Raw genomic sequence first — 8,560 nt, 5'->3', positions numbered from 1 at the left:
CATGCTTGATGTCTCTTCTCATCAGGACACAAATTCTGTTGGATCAGGGCCCCACTTTTATGATATCATTTAAACTTAATTATTTCCTTTGGAGCCCCATCTCCAAATTTAGCCAGACTAGGGGTGAGAGGTTCAGCATATGAATTTATGGGGGGATACACACATTCAGTATAAAAAAACCCAACACAAATAACATATGTTTTTTTCTTCAAGCAATACATGTTGATTCTAAACTTTATACAGAAAGTAAACACATAAACCAGGCAAACGTTAAAAATAAGGAAAATATCAGGGACTAGACCTTCCTGAGACTAAATTGTCCTATAAAGTCTCTATCATAAAATAATGCAACATAATAAAAAGTCCATAAATTGGCACAATTACAATTAGTATTTGTGTTGGTAGGTGAAATCTCAAGTCATTGGAAAAAAGAAAATTTATTTTTATGTTAAAATTAACTTATTTAGCTAAAATTTAAATGCAGTACAATTCTGGAGAATTATTTCAGATAAAAGAAGACTAAAGTAACCATAAATAAATGTAATGTATTATTCTCAATTGAATCTTGGATCAAAATAAAACAATTAGAAAGATCTTGTGAGGCAAAATTCTTAAGAAGTAAAAATATATTTCAATAATAAAGGATATATTTTGATAAATCAAAATTAAGAGAATTTGACACCAGTAGACTCTCAGATGAAAGGTATATGCCATAAAGGATGAAGAACAAATAAAGTGATAAATATGTGGGATAAGATAAAATAATATTTATTACAAAAGCAGCAATACTTACATTTACTAAGGGTTTCTTTGTAAAGGGATAGATGTAAAAGCAGCTGACAGCAATGAGGGGAGTTTAGGTATTTTAATGTAGTAAATACCCTTTACAAAGGTAGAGGAAGTTTGAAGTAAAAATGGAGAAAAGATATTTCAAATAAATCCTAGCCTAAAGAAAGTGGGTTCATCAGGAAAAAAGACATTAATAAGAACAAAGAAAGTCATTTAAAATAATAAAATCTACAAATACAATTTAAAATTTGTATGTACCTAGAACAATGTCCCCAAAACATATCATATAAAAAAGAGCGAACTAAAGAGGAAAAAAAGTACTGGGAGATTATAATACATTCTTCTCTGTAATTGACAGAAGAAATAGATGTAAATTAACAAAATATGAAACAGCACTGTTCCTAATGGACACATAAAAACCATACACTTAACAACAGTGGAACATGTGGAAAGTTTACAAAAATCGATCACGCAGGGGCCATAAAATAAAGCATAACAAACTTCATAGGATTCAAGCCTCTGATGACAATGTTTGAATTCAGAATCTAATTTAAAAAACAAATAAGAATGTCTCATGTTCCTGTAGATTATAAAATATTGTTTTAAATAACATTTAGGCCAAAATAAAATAATTCATGTATCAAACCTGTAGGATACTTTAAAGGCATAACTTAAGAGGAAATTTGGAGGCTTAAATATGTAGATTAAAATAATTTTTAAAATTTCAAATCAATGAGTTAAACATCCTTTTAAAAGAGTATAAAAGAACAACAAATGAAAAGCAAAGAGAGTAAAAGGAACAAAACACACAATGGGGAGGACTAACAAAGCCAGATGACAGTTCTTTGAAAATATGAATAATATTGATAAATGTCTGCTGAAATTGACCAAGAAATAAAAGACAACGTACAAATAGCCATTGTCAACAATGAAAATAAAGACATCACTAGAGATTCCACAAAATTACATAGATAATAACAGGATACTTATTGATTCTGTGATATGTTTATTGATCCCGGAATATACAAATTCATACTACTAGGACACATGTACAAAAAAGCATGATAGCATTACCTGTAACTGCTAAAAACTGAAGACAGCGTACGTATTCATCAACAACAGAATGCATAAGTAAATCATAGTATAGCCAGGAAATCAAGTCTTACACAACAAAGAAAGCAAATAAACCCATGATACAGCAGCATGGATGAAGTTTTAAAATGTAAATAATAAACAATTCTATAAGCAAGTCACAAAAGAATATAAACAATACGATCCAATCATATATAAACCAAATCAATGGGCATTGTTAGGAGAATATAAATAGGGTTGTATCTTTCAGATCAGAATATGGAATTTAGAGTTGGTATATTTTAAGAGGTCAGGATTATATGAGTTTAGTGGTTTAGAGAGTAGTAGAAAGGGTTAGAGATGGAAATTGGAGGAAGGAGTTGAATCGTGTGGGATTTGGAGTGAAACATTATCATGTTTTTTAAAAGGTAATAGCTTAGGATTTTAATCAAGTGAAGACGTACGTTTAATAATGGGGCTGGGAACCCAAAATGTGGAGAGACTGTGGCGGAACAAATTTGCCTCTTATATTCAGTTTAAAGCTAGTTTTCCGCATACCATTCCCAAGAAAATAAAACTTAGATATAATAATGCTATATCAGAGTGTGTTCCTTAAGTCTACTCAAAAATTGTAGATGCGAGATTTGGGTAGAATCAGCATTAATTCTGCAGAGAATATTAACCTTCTCATGATTACCATTTACAAAGAAATGTTCATCTTTTCCAAGCTCTAAGTCTTTTCTTATTCACATTTACAAAACTGGATCTCTCTAGTCTTTTCAAATAATTCTGTAGTTTCTACACAGTGCTTATTCTAGTTACTACTCTAATAGTAAATTTTAACATCTACTGATATTTAATATCAATGTCTGTGGAAATTAACAAAAGGAGCCTTAAGTAAATTGAAGTCAGGAAGGCCTGCAGGGGGAGCGCTCACACCTTATCATACATTATCAATTACACCTAACAGGAAGACACATCCTCTTGCATCTATGACAGGAAGTAAAGTTACTTTACTATTAAAGGGAGATTTCTCTCACCGCCCAGCAACCCCCAGAATCGAGTGAAGAACCCGCGTTGAGCATCTTGTGCTCTTTGCTTCTGTGATTTGCTGCCTGTGTTCAGTTTGGTGAGTCTCCTCTTGGATTCTGGGCTCCACTCTCCTTACCTTCTAAGCTCCCTAATCCTGAACAAAGTCAAATTCTACCAGGCCCCTTCTCACATGTGTGGCCTCTTATTTCTGCATGTTGTTAAAACGTACCCAATCTGTTCACAGAGGGGAAATCACTCAAGACATTGCCTTCTCCATCTTCACTGTCCCATACGTGGAGGCAGAAGCCAGACACTGTGCCCCCATCACTGATGATTTGATTTACCTTGTCACTCAAGGATAAAGTGGAAATGCAGAGCAGCACTTTAGGTTGGATTTGAGAAGTGTCGTGGCTTCCTGGCCCAAGAGGAACCACTGCAGCTGAGGTGGCCGGAGGAGGCGGGTGAGCCACCAGGCAGAGAGTGCTAGAGAGCAGGCTATTCCAGCAGAGCAGGGCCCTAAGGAGCTGGCCGAGGGGCTGAACGGGAGGTGCCAATGCCTAGCCCTGGGTCTTCATACTCATTCTATACATCACCTCTCAAAATGTTGTAGTCACCAGGAATGTAAGGAACATTCTATATAATTATATGGACTAAAACCTTTTTTTTAATTGACTCTTTCCTGCTTTATGTGCTCCTCTTCATCTGCTGCACAGAAGAGCCTCTACCTGTGCGATGTCTTGGGTCTGCTCTCCTCCCCACCACTTCCCTTCTACTGTGCATCCCTCTGTTATTAAACATCAGACATTTTTCTAGCCCAAAACATTATAGTAGCTAAAATAATAAATAGTGACTAAAAAGTCAGCCTCCAACATTAGATTCTAGTTTTTCTGAAGCTATAACTCTCCAGAGCTGTATCTACAGTTCAGCTGAATACCAGATGATTTATTCAAATAACTAACTTGATCATTTCCCCCATCCCCCAATCAGGTGACTGGTCTGTCAAGTAAACTAATAAGTTAATAAGCTAATGATTCTAGCATGTGGGGAAGGCCCTGAATGAAGGGAACCAGAAGGAGGGTGATGTTTGGAGCTGGTAGAGAGCAGGAAGTAAAACAGCTTCATTACAGGAAGAAGGAGCCAAGAAAATTCAAATTGGTGATTTCAACTGTTAATGTCCCAAAGGGCAGAGAAATTTGGAACACTGGGATCTATCAAACCCATCTGCTCTCCAAACACCATTCACATCTTCTGTGTGCTTCTGGGGCCCTCTGAGGCTCTGCTCTCTCATCATGTGGGGAGGAGGGAAGCATGGAGGTGGTGTGCATATGAATAGAATACACATTCTGCAAATGTACAAGTTCTACACATTCACCTGTATGGAATATGCTCTTTACTCTCTGATTCTGTGACTATATCTTCTCCAAAGTACACAAATTATAATTTTGACAAATTCCTTAGTACACTCACTCAAAATAGTCTTATTTTTCTCTAATATTAGCTGACTGATTCCAGGGACTCTATTTCTATTAATTTATTTACTTATTGTTTTTAAAAGTTTAAGTTCTGTGGTGTCATTTTTGCCTCTACAAAAGCATTAAAATGTGGTGGTCGTATACACAATCTAATAAATCAGGGTTTCATGATATTGCTCACTTTCCCCCTTGTTAGTTTTTTGAAAGTAAAGTATAAAGCCAGGTCTGCTGACATCTTCTTTTAAAATCCAAAGACAAAAGAAATAAAAATAAATAAAACAAATAGTTCACTCTTTTAGCTCCTTAAGGTAATAATAAACTTTGTATTAATTGATATACTTGTGAATTTCTTTTACTATCTAGGACAATGGGTATCTTTTTCATTCATAAAATTCTTAGTTAAAAAAAGGTCAAATTACTTTTGCCTTATTTTCAGTATATTTAAGAAAAGAAAAAAAGCATGATCGTGTTCCAGGTAGGATGGGACCAATTATGCCTCAATTGCTTCTTAGACACATGAGAATTCTTGGAAACAGGGGAATGGAGCACATGACCAGCAGTACTTATGTTTTCAAAACAGCAATGGAATGAGTCCCCTACTTTACATAACGATGTATTAAATTATTTTTATATAGAGGGACAAATTCTCATGGTACTCATTTTCTGTGTGGACCCTATGGGAGATTAGAGAGTCTGATGCATGCCTACAGCACACTTCAGTGTATGTACTGGTGGCCTCATGGGTTCAGAAGTTTCCCCAGAGCTTGGAGCTGTTGATGAATTCAAACCACCGTCAGGGTCCCTCTCTAGTCTTTTCTTGGGAGAGTTGCATCATGTTGTCATTTCCATAAATATTGCTGCACAAATATCATGGTCCATGACACTTATTGAGGAGTGGGCCAAAGCCAGCAGTGGCACTTTCATTTCCTCCCACATCTAGAATTGTACCTGGCTGGAGCACCTGTGTGCACTCAGGAGGAGAGGGCATTGCACATTCCCACCGTGGTCTTCTGGCTAAATCTGCACCTTCCAACTTTTGACCTTTAATGGTTCCTTGTAGCTTACAAGTAAAAATGGTGAGTAGATTTCTAGATTTAGAAGCTCAAAGCAGAAGTCTGCACTTTCCTGTTGGCTTGTTAAATATAAAAAGCCATGTGGAGTCCCCCAAAGGGAACAAAAAAAAGAAAATGAGGAAATTTCTCCTCGATCTTGGAAAGTTTATGGATGATGACAGACATACTAAGACAGAAATCTACACACAAACACATACATCGTGACTCATACTATTTGCTTTTAACACAGCAATGAATTTTTCAGTGCAAAATGATGTTTAAAAGATGAAATATAAAAGTACTCAGGAGACAAAATATGAAGAGACACAAACTAGAAGGGTTTTGATGTTGAGACTGGCATTTGTCAAGAGAGACTGAGACTTATGCAGATGTAAGAAAATGCAATCAGAAATGTGAATTTCATATTGAAAAAAATAGCATTGAAAAGGGTACTATCAATCTCATGGGGGGAGATGGGAAAATGTTAGCTGATGACAGGGGTGATCTTGGCCTGCTCCCTGGTCTGAAAACATTGATCCCATTTCATATCATCTGTAATTGTTGCCACACTTTTTGTGAGTTTAAAACTCTAATCTTCAAGATTAAAGATGCTTTTCAAATAAACTAAAGTCTTTAACTACATGACTGCTCACCCTCTAGAAACTGAAAAAAGTTCATTTTGCTGACTTTTAGTTTGAGTGTGGGCATTTCTGAGGTAGCAGGTGCATTTGGGGTCAATAGTGTTCATATTGTTTGACCGGCAGCTGCAGGGAAACATATATTTTACCCTGTGACACACTGTCAGCACACTCACTCCCAGTCACACACGTTGAACAGACGTTTTACAAAGCAATAGTTCCCTTCGTGCAGGTGAGATGCTCTGCCTTCTTCAATTCCAGGCAAACTCACGCCTGAAAAACCACGAGTTGTCAGGCACCGGTTTCATTTCATTGCATGACCTTTCCATGTGTTACTACACACGTGTGTGCAGAGAGCTCAGGTCTCTCCAGTTTGGTACTTGATGATACCTTTCAGCTTTTCTAGCTTTGAGCAATGAAAAGTAAATGCTTCCATAAGGTAGGAAAGACTTGCACTGCCACATTTAGCAATTAGTTATTCATTATTTGAGATGCTACACTGAGTCCATGTGTAGAAGACAGAAGGACGAATATTGCCCTATCTCTCCTCTCACCAGGAAACTGATAATTAATCCACATGTCAGACCATAAAATTTGCTATGTGAAAGAACAGGTGAGCAATTAGGTTAAATATGAAGATATTTACAGCAGCTGTAGAAGGTACTTATAAAGTGTAAACAGCAAGAGGAAAGGTGGGGAGGGTAGGAGGCTGTTAATACTGGACCAGTATTAAAAATAGAACCATAAAAATAGAAAAAATAGAACCATTCAGAAAGTGAAGGCCCTCTGTGTTCCAGGTGAGAGATCTGTTTCTTCCATGGAAAGAGGCATGTGTTAGCAGCAGGGCTGATGGCAAGACAAGTGCTCCTGTCTTGTTCCAAGGGGAGGAAAGAGCAGTATCTTGGTTAAGAGCTGGAAAGATATGAGGTATTAACAAGACCATTCTCTTTCAATTGTTGCAAATCTTCCTGTAAAGAAGCCATTCTTCCTTCTACGTCAAAGTTCAGAAAACCAGTTCAGAAGGAGGTGGGAGCTCAAGTTATCATGAAAACTAAACTCATGCCCTTTCACTGAGTTTGGCTTATTTTCAGCTCCTCATTTTCACTTTTCTCTTATTTCATAGGGTTCACAATTTTAAGACAATGAAATGGTGCAGTTGTTTGTTGTGAAACACTGACTTTATTAAGGTGATTAAAAATTTATTTCAGTCTGTTTTCCTTCCTAACTCTCTGAACTTCTTTCTACTTTTATTCCTTTTCCAGTCTGTAGTTAAAAAAGAAAAATTTTAAGAGGGATGGGTCAATTATCTCTGTAAAAGAGGAATGAGAAAGTTAAAAGCATATATTAATAGACTAAAAAAATCATAGGGAAATTTTCTACATAATATACTATACATACATGCATATGCATTTTTAAAATTTCACAATAATTCAATTATTAATTATTTAATAAATAAAGGATCATGTAAAATTGAAAATCTACCTTAAACCCATCTCAATCTCTAGAAGTGTCTTTTTTTTAACAATTCAAGGTATGCTTCCAGATATTGTTTCAATTTTAATATAAATATACATATGTAGAGAGAGGTTGTGACCAGAAAAAATGGGATTGCACTACATATAATCTCACTAAACATTATATTTTGCTTTCCACTTGTTTGAAATTATTAAGATTTTTGAGAAAAACATCAGAGAAGTCGTATACATATACTTATTTCAATTTAGTAGTGTTTTTTTCTAGTTCTTAAAGTTGCTATTTATTAAATTATTTCAAAAACTTCAAACATCTATATTGTTCCTGAGTATTATCCAGTTCAGTCAACGCTATATGAAGATTCTTGAGGAGGTGTAATCACATGTTGCAGCTTAATAAGTGAAGGACACATCCCTAGATGCAGACTTAGTGGGTCATAAAAAACACGATTTTAAATGTTACGGAAGACAAATGTTTCTTTTGTTAAAATAATATGTACAATGTTAAAATATATGCGCAATTTAATTAACGATGTTTTTTAAGATCCCACCAAAGATACTATGCCAATTTAAATTCTTATCAAGAGTCAATGGGCTTATTTTCCTACACTTTTCCCAACTCTGTATATACTATATTTTTAAATACTTACCTATCTAGAAAGAAAATACTTTTATATTTATATTCTAAATTTATATCCTTAATCATCAGTGGGAATAATTTAATGCTTTTAAGTCATGTTTTTGTAAATCTTTTGTCTGTGGACTGCTTCTTCAAATCATTGTCTATTTCTTGTTACATGTTTTCTTGCCAATTTCTTGAAAAAATTATTAAACATGGTAGCTTTTCAATTGTCATGTTGAATTTCTCTAGTATAATCATTATTCTTTAGACTTTGTTAATTGTATTTCTTACAGTGTAGTCTTTTTAAGAAATATAAAAGTTTATCTATATTTTGCTTCAGAGCTTTTGAGAATTGCAAGTTGCCTAGCGAGATCTACCCAAATCCAAGGTAACCAGGAAAAAAAAGAAAGAG

Source organism: Equus przewalskii, chromosome 32, assembly GCF_037783145.1.
Source record: "Equus przewalskii isolate Varuska chromosome 32, EquPr2, whole genome shotgun sequence".
NCBI lineage: Eukaryota > Metazoa > Chordata > Mammalia > Perissodactyla > Equidae > Equus > Equus przewalskii.
This window is presented reverse-complemented; position numbering follows the sequence as displayed.